The 12,060-nt window shown below is 43.2% G+C and overlaps 1 pseudogene; it reads right to left on the reverse strand.

Moving 5' to 3' along the window:
* LOC136507114 (uncharacterized) overlaps positions 1–8,660 on the reverse strand; it is a 36,554-nt pseudogene extending 27,894 nt beyond the window's left edge.
* Between the last annotated feature and the right edge of the window lie 3,400 nt (positions 8,661–12,060).

The following is a 12,060-nucleotide window of genomic DNA, read 5'->3' on the forward strand; positions in this document are numbered from 1 at the left end:
CAATCTAGATTCATAAGACAAGAAACAATTTTTATTATAAGTTAAGAAACTACTAATTTTGTGATTAAGGAATCCTACTCTAGTCACCTCTTGGTGGTTCCATGTGGTGCAGGGAAGAAGCAGCGCCACCATCATCAATTTTGGTGGGAGTCTCATGCAAAAACCAATAGGTACAACACTAGGAGTTGAACCTGCGGCTTCTTTATGCTCACAATAGCTGCATTGTCTGGCATGCTTGACCACTAGCTTGTAACAAATAAGGCGAGGCGATCAAGAAACCTTGCCATTGAGATGGTTTGTGAAACATTTGAAGAGCAATTGGTGGGGTTTGAACCTGAAAAATATAACAAATCATCTAGGATCTAGTGGTGATACACACCCATGCGTGCACAACACACGTAGACGCGTGCGAGCATGAGCAAACTCAAGATCAAGTGGATCGATCACATTCTAAACAAATTAAGAGCTCGACAACCATCCGGATTCATAAGTCAAGAAACAACAATTATTATAAGTTAAGAAACTAATAATTATGCGAGTAAGGAATCATGCATTATCACCTCTTCGTGGTTCCATGTGGTGAGGGGAAGAAGCAGCGTCACCATCATCAATGTTGGTAGGAGTGACCTGGCAAAAACCAACAGGTACAGCAATAGGAGTTGAACTTGTGGCTTCTTTATGCTCACAATAGCTGCATTGTGGATCTAGCATGCTTCACCACCAGCTTGTAGCAAATAAGATGAGGCGATCAAGAAAACTTGCCATTGAGATGGTTATGAAACTTTTAAAGAACAGTTGGTGGGATTTGAACCTAAAAATAGAACAAATCTTCCTGGATCTAGGGGTGATACACACCCGCGCATGCACAACACACACACACGCACATGCGTGCGCAAACACAATATCTAGTGTATGGATCATGTTGTAAACTCATTGAGAGCTCCACAATCATCTAGATTCATAAGTCAAGAAACAAAAATTATTGTATGTTAAGAAACTACTAATTATGTGATTAAGGAATCATGCATTATTCATATCTTGGTTGTTCCATGTGGTGAGGGGAAGCAGCGCCACCATCCTCAATGTTGGTAGGAGTGACATGGCAAAAACCAACAGGTACAGCAGTTGGAGTTGAACCTGTGGCTTCTTTATGCTCACAACAGCAGCATTGTGGATATGGCATGCTTGACCACCAGCTTGTACTAAATAAGATGAGGCGATCAAGAAACCTTGCCATTGAGATGGTTTATGAAACTTTTGAAGAGCAGTAGGTGGGGTTTGACCCTAAAAAATAGAACAAATCTTCCTAGATCTAGTGGTAATACACACTCGTGCATGCACAGCACATACACATGCAAACATGCCAGTGCCGGCCATAGGGGGAGGGAATGGGGTGCGATGGCCGAGGGCCTAGGCTATGGAGGGGCTCAAGCCCAAGTATACAAACCCGAGGCCCTATAGTCCATTAGGCATCATCGACAAACTAATGAGAAGACATAAGAGAGGTAGAGAACTGGCCAGACGGCCCAAGAAGACAATGTCGGTGTTTCTTTCCCAGGCAGAGAGGAGGCAACGAGCCAAGCCACACACTCTGATCGCAAGTTCATGACACCGATGCACACACGTGGAGCTAGCATGCCACGCCACCACGGAGAGCTAGACTGTCGAAGACACAGACACAGCGCATGACGACGCCGACCAGGCAGGGCTCCATGACAACGACATCTTGGTTCCTGCCTTCTTGCGAATTGCAATCACCAATCAGTTGTTTCAGTTCATGTCTAGGCCCTGGGTATTTTTTCCTTATTCATTTTTAATCCAAATTAATTATTTGTATAGTATTCCAAACTTCTAGTATTTTGTACTCATATAGTCATGTTTTTCTTCTAATTTAGGTGTTAGATTCAAAATATATTATTGGTTTGTTTTTGCTTTACAAGTAAAATTAGCGCCTATATATTATAAGATTTTAGAGAGGCCATCGCGATGAGTTTGCAAGAGGGCCCTCAAAATCCTAGGACTAGCACTGAAACACGTGCGTACAAACGCAAGATCTAGTGGATCGATCACATTCTAAACTCATTAAGAGCTCCACAACCATCCACATTCATAACTCAAGAAACAACAATTATTTTAAGTTAAGAAACTACCTATTATGTGATTAAGGAATCATTCATTATTCACCTCTTGGTGGTTCCATGTGGTGAGGGGAAGAAGCAGCGCTACCATCATCAATGTTGGTAGGAGTGACATGGCAAAAACCAATAGGTACAACAGTAGGAGTAGAACCTGTGGCTTCTTTATGCTCTCAACTGCTGCATTGTGGATCTGGCATGCTGGACCACTAGCTTGTTCAAATAAGGCAAGGCGATCAAGAAACCTTGCCATTGAGATGGTTTATGAAACTTCTAAAGAGCAATTGGTGGGGTTTGAACATGAAAAATAGAACAAATCTTCCAGGATCTAGTTGTGATACACACCCATGCGTGCACAACATAGCACACACACATGTGCACGTGCAAGCGCAAGATCTAGTGCATCGATCACATTCTAAACTCATTAAGAGCTCCACAACCATTGAGATTCATAAGTCAAGAAACAGCAATTATTGTAAGTTAAGAAACTACTAACTATGCACGTAAGGAATCATGCATAATTTAGCTATTGGTGGTTCCATGTGGTGAGGGGAACAAGCAAGGTCACCATCATCATTGTTTGTAGGAGTGACATGGCAAAAAACAATAGGAACAACAGTAGGAGTTGAACCTGTGGTTTCTTTATGCACACAACCGCTGCATTGTTGATCTGGCATGCTTGACCATCAGCTTGTAACGAATAAGATGAGGTGATCTAGAAACCTTGCCATTGAGATGGTTTATGAAACTTTTGAAGAGCAGTTGGTGGGGTTTGAAACTAAAAAATAGAACGAATCTTCCTAGATCTTGTGGTGATACACACCCGCATGTGCACAACACACACATGCACACGCGCACGCACGTAAAAGCAAGATCTAGTGGATCGATTACATTCTAAATTCGTTAAGAGCTCCACAACAATCCAGATTCATAAGTCAAGAAACAATAATTATTATAAGTGAAGAAACAACTAATTATGTGATTAAGGAATCCTACTCCATTTACCTCTTGGTGGTTCCATGTGGTGCGGGGAAGAAACAGCGCCACCATCATCAATTTTAGTGGGAGTCATGTGCCAAAAACCAACATGTACAATGCTAGGAGTTGAACCAGTGGCTTCTTTATGTTCACAATAGCAACATTGTGGATCGGGCATGCTTGACCACTAGCTTGTAACAAATAAGGCGAGGCGATCAAGAAACCTTTCCATTGAGATGCTTTATGGAACTTTTGAAGAGCAATTGGTGGGGTTTGAACCTAAAAAATAGAACAAGTCTTCTAGGATCTAGTGGTGATACACACCCATGTGTGCACAACACACGCACATGCACGCGAGCACAAGCAAACTCAAGATCAAGTGGATCGATCACATTCTAAACAAATTAAGAGCTCGACAACCATCCGGATTCATAAGTCAAGAAACTACAATTATTATAAGTTAAGAAACTAATAATTATGCGAGTAAGGAATCATGCATTATCACCTCTTGGTGGTTCCATGTGGTGAGGGGAAGAAGCAGCGTCACCGTCATCAATGTTGGTAGGAGTGACGTGGCAAAAACCAACAGGTTCAGCAATACGAGTTGAACTTGTGGCTTCTTTATGCTCACAACAGCTGCATTGTGGATCTAGCATGCTTGACCACCAGCTTGTAGCAAATAAGATGAGGCAATCAAGAAACCTTGCCATTGAGATGGTTTATGAAACTTTTAAAGAACAGTTGGTGCGATTTGAACCAAAAAATAGAACAAATCTTCCTGGATCTAGTGGTGATACACACCCGCGCGTGCACAACACACACACACACACGCGCGCAAATGCAAGATCTAGTGTATGGATCACGTTGTAAACTCATTGAGAGCTCCACAATCATCTAGATTCATAAGTCAAGAAACAAAAATTATTGTAAGTTAAGAAACTACTAATTATGTGATTAAGGAATCATGCATTATTCACCTCTTGGTGCTTCCATGTGGAGAGGGGAATAAGCAAGGTCACCATCATCAATGTTGGTAGGAGTGACATGGCAATAAACAATAGGAACAGTAGTAGGAGTTGAACCTGTGGCTTCTTTATGCTCACAACAGCTGCATTGTGGATCTGGCATGCTTGACCATTAGCTTGTAACAAATCAGATGAGGCAATCTAGAAACCTTGCCATTGAGATGGATTATGAAACTTTCGAAGAGCAGTTGGTGGGGTTTGAAACTGAAAAATAGAACAAATTTTCAAGGATCTAGTGGTGATACACACCTGCGCGTGCACAACACACACATGCACACGTGCGTGCACATAAATGTAAGATCTAGTGGATCGATTACATTCTAAATTCATTAAGAGCTCCACAACAATCCAGATTCATAAGTCAAGAAACAATAATTATTATAAGTTAAGAAACTACTAATTATGTGATTAAGGAATCCTACACTATTCACCTATTGGTGGTTCCATGTGGTGCGGGGAAGAAGCAGCTCCACCATCATCAATTTTGGTGGGAGTGACATGCCAAAAACCAATAGGTAAAGTACTAGGAGTTGAACCTGTGGCTTCTTTATGCTCACAATAGCTGCATTGTGGATCTGGCATGCTTGACCACTAGCTTGTAACAAATAAGGCGAAGCGATCAAGAAACCTTGCCATTGAGATGGTTTATGAAACTTTTGAAGAGCAATTGGTGGGGTTTGAACCAGAAAAATAGAACAAATCTTCTAGGATCTAGTGATGATACACACCCATGCGTGCACAACACACGCACACGCGCGCGAGCGCGAGCAAACTCAAGATCAAGTGGATCGATCACATTCAAAACAAATTAAGAGCTCGACAACCATCCGGATTCATAAGTCAAGAAACAAAAATTATTGTAAGTTAAGAAACTACTAATTATGCGATTAAGGAATCTTGCATTGTTCACCTCTTGGCGGTTCCAAGTGGTAATGGGAAGTTGCGCCACCATCATCAATGTTGGTAGGAGTCATGTGGCAAAAACCAACAGGTACAGCACTAGGAGTTGAACCTGTCACTACCGGAGATGACTTCTTTGCCGAGTGTCCCAGACTTTGCCGAGTGCTTTTTATCGGGCGCTCGGCAAAGAGGCTATTTGCCGAGTGCTAGAGAGAAAGCACTCGGCAAACAACTGGCACTCGGCAAAGAGGTAGTTTGCCGAGTGCCGAGCACTCGGCAAACAATAACACTCGGCAAAGACCAGGTTTGCCGAGTGTTGGGCACTCGGCAAACCAGAACACTTGGCAAAGGCCCGCCGTCGTTAACGGCTGACAGCCGCCATTAACCCTTTGCCGAGTGTCTTCTCCTGACACTCGGCAAAGCGTTGATTTGCCGAGTGTCATTTTTTGACACTCGGCAAGCCATATTTTTTCACTTTTGACCTCCAAACTTTTTCTGCAGTCCTCATACAATACCTGGTACTCCATGTTCTAATGTGGCACATTTCTCGGACTTTTTCTATATTTCTTTAATTTATTTCATTTAATTGAATTTTCTTGGATAATTCAAATTATAATTGCTAGTCATTCGAATAATGAAAAAATGAATGGAAAAATGATATTCATGTTATTTAGTATAATGTGAGGCCGTATCTAGGAACAGACCACCAATTTCGAACATCTTGTTCACAAAACATGACCGCAAACTTGCGGTCGAGTTGTTTTTAAATTCTACAAAAAGCAAGCGAAGACCGAAAATCTTGAAACTTGTCGAGATGTCATGATATCATATGTGGAGGCTGTGATAAAAAATTAAGAAGATTTCGCGCAAGTTGTCACGTACAATGCTTGCAACCCAAAGAATCTCCGAGAAGATTCTTCGGTTTGCAAGCATCGTACGTGACAACTTGCGCGAAACCTTCTCATTTTTTTATCACAGCCTCCACATATGATATCATGACATCTCGACAAGTTTCAAGATTTTCGGTCTTCGCTTGCTTTTTGTAGAATTTAAAAACAACTCGACCGCAAGTTTGCGGTCATGTTTTGTGAACAAGATGTTCGAAATTGGTGGTCTGTTCCTAGATACGGCCTCACATTATACTAAATAACATGAATATCATTTTTCCATTCATTTTCTCATTATTCGAATGACTAGTAGTTATAATTTGAATTATCCAAAAAAATTCAATTACATGAAATAAATTAAAGAAATATAGAAAAAGTCCGAGAAATGTGCCATATTGAAACATGGAGTACCAGGTATTGTATGAGGACTGCAGAAAAAGTTTGGAGGTCAAAAGTGAAAAAATGGTTTGCCGAGTGTCAAAAAATGACACTCGGCAAATCAGCGCTTTGCCGAGTGTCAAGAGAAGACACTCGGCAAAGGGAAATTTTTTTAAAAAACCCTCTTTGCCGAGTGCCGGTCCGGGTGGCACTCGACAAAGAATTTAAAAAAATAAAAAAAATACTTTGCCGAGTGCCAGATCGGGGGCACTCGGCAAAGGGGGGATTTAACCCTGCCGGCCCACACACACCGCACACACGCACACACGCACATAGGCACGCCCGCGCCAACACCGCCCGCGCCACCCGCGCCCGCATGCGCCCGCGCCCGTGCCACTGGAGGAGGAGGAAGGAGGAAGAAGGAGGAAGAGAAGTAGGAGGAGGAAGAAGGTGTAAGGAGGAAGGAGGAGGAGGAGGGGGTGCCCCGGCCACCATTGCCACATCCCCGGCGCTTCCCCAGCTGTCGCCTTGTCCACCGGCGCCCTGGCCCCTTCACCACCGCTGCCCTACGACACCCACTAGGTATGCCCTACCGTCATCATCGTCGTAGTATTACTAGTAGTTGCGGTAGTAGTAGTGGTAGAGTAGTAGTGGCGGTAGTCATAGGAGTCATAGTAGTGGTTGTGACATTGTTATATATATGTGGTTGGATATAATCTTGTGCATGTCGGCCATCATGCCGTTCATATATATGTGCATGTCGGCCATCATGCCGTTGGTTTTCTTGCAGGTTTTGGAAACCTCACCATGCAGGGGAGGTGCTGCCGAAATTTTGTATTGACAGTTTTATGTTTCTTTTTTGAAGAAAAGAGCCCGTCGGAGCGGAGTCGGAGTACCTCGGCGACCCCGATCGCCTTCCTCGCCGCTACGGGTCTGCCTGCACCGCGTTGCCTCGCCATTGCACCGACCCGCCATGGCCCCGCTAGCCTGACTCCACCGCCACCCTAGGTATAACCCCTCTTTCCGTATCATGGTCATAGATCACGTAACCCAGTTAGGCGTCTCCCGTTCGAAAGAGATACGGTTAGAAATATGCATATATTTCCATATCTAAAACTGTACCTGTTTTGAATTGTCCATGTTTTTTGGACAACCCGTGGATGCGTAGGTGGGGTTAGTTTCCATGGTCTGCTCCGATCCGAGACAGAGTTTTGGCATCATCTCCCTATTGTTCTCCGGATACACACTCTCCCTGGCAGGCCATGTATTTGGAGAACAGCGGGGAGGTGCTGTCGAAATTCTATCTCGGATAGGAGTAGAGCATGGAAACTAACCTCATCTACGGATCTATGGGTGGGATTAGGACCTATCCTCACCTATTAGATAGTAGGAACGTCATGTAGATGCAATTGATTGTAACACCCAAAATTTCGCACATTTTGAAATAGGAGAAAATTGGTTAATTAAGCATTTTGTGGGAACTTGAACCTAGGGAAAATAATAATTTTATTAAAAATAAAATTAAATATAAGGTCAACAACAATGAGTGTGCATTCATGCTGTTGCATAATATTTTGTATTGGTTGGTTTGAAGATGGATTTCGAATTGAGTTGAAATTATATTTTGAATTTGCTTTGGAAAACAATTAGGAAAAGAGAAAAATATATAAATCACCTTTCTCCTTCTTCTGTTCGGCCCGTGGGCTTGCTTTTGCCATGGCCCACTCTCTCCCGCGCCGCGAGCCACTAGCGCCAGCTTCGCAAGGCCCACCAGCGCAGTCCTTTCTTTTCCTTCCCGGGCCGCTGCACACCCTCTCTTCTCCGCTTGGGCCGAAGCCCAGCTTTGCCAGCCCATCCTAGACGCGCCCACGCCCGCGTGCCTTCTTCCACCACTGACAGCCTAGGCCTGCTGGTCAGACCCTCCTCCTTCCTCACGTCGTGGCCGGCTCGGACTCCTCTGCACCAATGCCGAGGCCGGTGCTGCTATGCTTCCCGTGATGCCGTGAGGCCCAAGAACCTGGCCCCATAAATAGCGCCGAGCCTCCTCCGCCTTCCTATCCCATCGGCCGCACAGTTTTTTGCCCTAGCAAGCTGTAGCTGCGCCTCACCCTTGCACCGCCACAGCCATCGTCGACCACCGAGCGCTGCGCCGCCTCTACTGCTTCCCGGTCCTCCGTTTCAGCTCCGGTGAGGTCCCCAACCCCTCCTCCATCTTTTGGTGTGTTTTTCTTGTTGAACCGCGTGGGTTTGGCCAAAAGTCGAAGCTCCATTTGGCCGGCCATGGCGCCGCCGTTGCTCACTGCCGCCGGCACTGTTCTGGTTGAATTTTTCTCTCTCCCCACCAGATTAGATCTCATCTGTCTATTTCTAATCCGGCGGCCCAGATTGAAGGATACCCCTTCGCTGCCAATTTTGCAAATACGCCCTTACAATTATTTTTGGCTTAACCCGTAGTCCAAAGCGTGTTTACAGATTCTGTTTCCTCCTTTTGAAAGCGTATTTTGGTTCGGTTATATTGAAAATACGTTTTCAGCTATTTATAGTTTTGCCATTCAACTTGTTTTAGCCGTAAAATCTCCGTTTTAACTCCGATTTGATCTGTTCAAGTTGCGTTAGGTTCATAAATAAGTGATCTACATGTTCATGCTACTATAAAGAAGGTTTCCAACTTTTATAATTCGAGCTTAGATCTAATCTATTATTTACCTATAGGAAATCTTGTTTAATACATAACTTTTCCGTTTTAGATCCGATTTTTGTGATCTTCGCGTCTGTGTGTTCGTAGTGAGACGTAGATTCATTTTCCAAACTTTTCATCTTGATTCTTTGCTGTTGATGTACTGTTCTAATCTATAGCTTTGTTTGCTTTGCATGATTACTCATGGATGCTTGTATGTTGCTGTGGTTATCGAGTATAGACGGTGAGCAGTTTGTGGGAGACCAAGGGTACGACTTTGACGAGCAGGACTAGCAGGAGTACTTTGCTCAAGGCAAGTATAGCATGAGATCATCCTTGTTTTTTATTCACTTTAATTCATTAAATTCATGTTGCATGTGTCGCCTCGATAGGGATTCCCTAGAATTGACCTATTACCTTATCACCTATGGGTTATGCATTTGGGTAGCTTTGCTAGAGCTCAATTAAACCATGATCTTGTAACTTGACTAACGGTATATGCAATAAACATTAAAATATGGCTTTTTAGCAACATGGAAACAGGGGCTAGAGTGTTTAGCTACTTTCTAAATGCTTCAGATTCCTCTCCCTAAGGACTTATCTATAAGTGATCATCCGGGACTTACAATACAGTTGTGAGGGCTACATGGCTCTAGCTTTAGCTCAATATGAGGACCTTTTCTAGCTTGTTAGTGGTTACCTTTATTGGCGTAAGAATGGCTTGCCGAATCGGGTATAGGACAGCCTCTACTCTTATGTGTATAGCCGTGAAGGAATTGTGCCATTTGATAGGGGGGTTCCTATAACTATTTGCCGAGTGAATCAAATGACCCTAACTTGTTAGACGAACCTCTGAAAGGCTTCATAGTGACCCCTGTCTGCTCACCTTGGAAGTGTTTTGGGAGTAATTAACCCAGGCATATGGGTATCACGACTCATAATGAAAGTGTACAACCTCTGCAGAGTGTAAAACGGGTATATCAGCCGTGCTCACAGTCATGAGCGGTGTTGGAACATTTACCGAATAGAGGAACACTAAGTATTATTTTTTTTATGCTATTCATTAATCATGTTTACATTTGATCATGTGTTTTGCATTGGGAATTGAAACAACTCGTTGCTATTCTTAAGCTAAAATTATGACAACTAAAAGCTGCATGCTGTTAAACCTATGTTAAGCCTTTTGAGCCTCATGAACCTCATGTTACACTTGTTGAGTACAACATGTACTTACGCTTGTTTATTTTTGTTATTTGGATAAAAATCCTGGATGGGTAACAGATGACCATGGGTATGATGATTTTCCTGAGGACTACTAGTCCTGTGGTCAACCAGTCGACGTCCCTATGATATGGAGCTTCCGTGAGAGATCTTTTTATTATTTCCGCTATATTTATGTGATAACTCTATCATATTCGTGATGTAATAAACATTTGTCGACTTATGTGTGTGACTGATCTCTAGGCGCACATAAGATTTTGCACTCCATTTTATCCTTAAAATTGGGTGTGACAGATTGGTATCGGAGCTGTGTGGACTGTAGGATGCAAGCCTAGTTAGCAATGGTCGTTTTTAGCTTCTTTTGCTTCACTCGTTTCATGCTTTCTATCTTATCCTTGATATTTGCTAAAGTTCTATGCTTCTTTTGCCTTATTCTATTATGAAAATTATTGCTTCTAACCTAATCTAACTAAGTCTAATTCTGTAGATGCCTCGTGCCCACAAGACTGCCTGCGTCAGCACTAGAGGGTACTACCTGCCTCATGGTTTGTCCATGGAGCCAGAGGAGGAAGAACCTAGGAATAGGAATTCAATCCGCCAACACCGCCAACACCAGTACCTACGCCTGAGCCTGTTCAGGAGGAACCCCAAGAAGTCGAGGTCGTCCACTTGTCTGAAAATGAAGAGGAAGACATTGTTGAAGAAGATGAGCTGATCCCGCCCCTGGGGTGGACAACAAAGGTGTGGTATAAGCCGGGGTGTGAATCCTCCATTTCACATCACCGACTCATGAGCATGCTTCAGACCTATTACAGCGACTGGGATGCAGTTGTAGAATACGTCTATGAAGAACATACGCACCCTCTTGAAGACACCTACTAGAAGACTAGGGTGTGCTTCACCATCAAAGACAAATAGAAAGGCGCATATCAGCTGGATTCAAACTATGCACACTATGGTCACCGAGGTACCATGGAGGAAGGCATAGAAGATGCAGCCGCTGAAGCTTGCATAGGCCTCCGTGGTCGCCGATTCGAGGACATGAAGAATGATCAATATCGATTCCTCCCTCACCAACACCTAGAATTGGGATGGGCGATGATGGACCCATAGGGCACGGATCCAACCACCCAAGCGATGGTACACTTTGGCTATGAGTCTGTGTAAAAGATTCACCGATTGGAGAATCAATTGAAGGCGCAGTAGGAAACAATCAAGAGGCACCGGTAGGTGATAGACGAACAAAGGGTGTGCCTCAATTTGCCAAACATGTATGAGGAGCTTCCCCATAAGTATCGTCCATAGATGTTGGAGTCCCTTTTTATGTAATAACCCGATAGTAGAACGAGTAAAGTTGAGTCTAGTCGAGTCTATTAGTGCGGTGTGGACATTGGTGTGTTTAGTTGATTTGTTATTATGTTTATGTGTGAGTTGGATCTTTGTAATGAGTGATGGAACTTTGTGGGCATGTCCGCAAGTTCCATAGTTAAGAATATTAAAGATTGGATCAATAAATGAATAGTTGGCTTTGTTACATCCTGTTCTCTCGGAATCTGTTTTTTGGAGCAGTCTGCCTTTATCTTAATACCAATTAAACTCTACATGACCAAAAATTATGAATTTTTTATGGGAACAACTAGACTTAAGCATATTTCCAATGCCTCTGGAATCACCCCCATATCTGATCTGGTTCGTGAGATATCTCTGTTTCAAGTTAAAGTCTCTATGCAGTCTGGAATCTGGGAACAGTTTCGGTTGTATCCTGTTTTTGAGTAACCTAACGATAGAATCTGGGAAAGTATTCTAACTTGGAAATTTTTAAATTATGAATATTTGATAGCAGATATCTGGAAGAGGAA

The sequence above is a fragment of the Miscanthus floridulus genome, chromosome 15 (genome assembly GCF_019320115.1).
Source record: "Miscanthus floridulus cultivar M001 chromosome 15, ASM1932011v1, whole genome shotgun sequence".
In the NCBI taxonomy this organism is placed as follows: Eukaryota; Viridiplantae; Streptophyta; class Magnoliopsida; order Poales; family Poaceae; genus Miscanthus; species Miscanthus floridulus.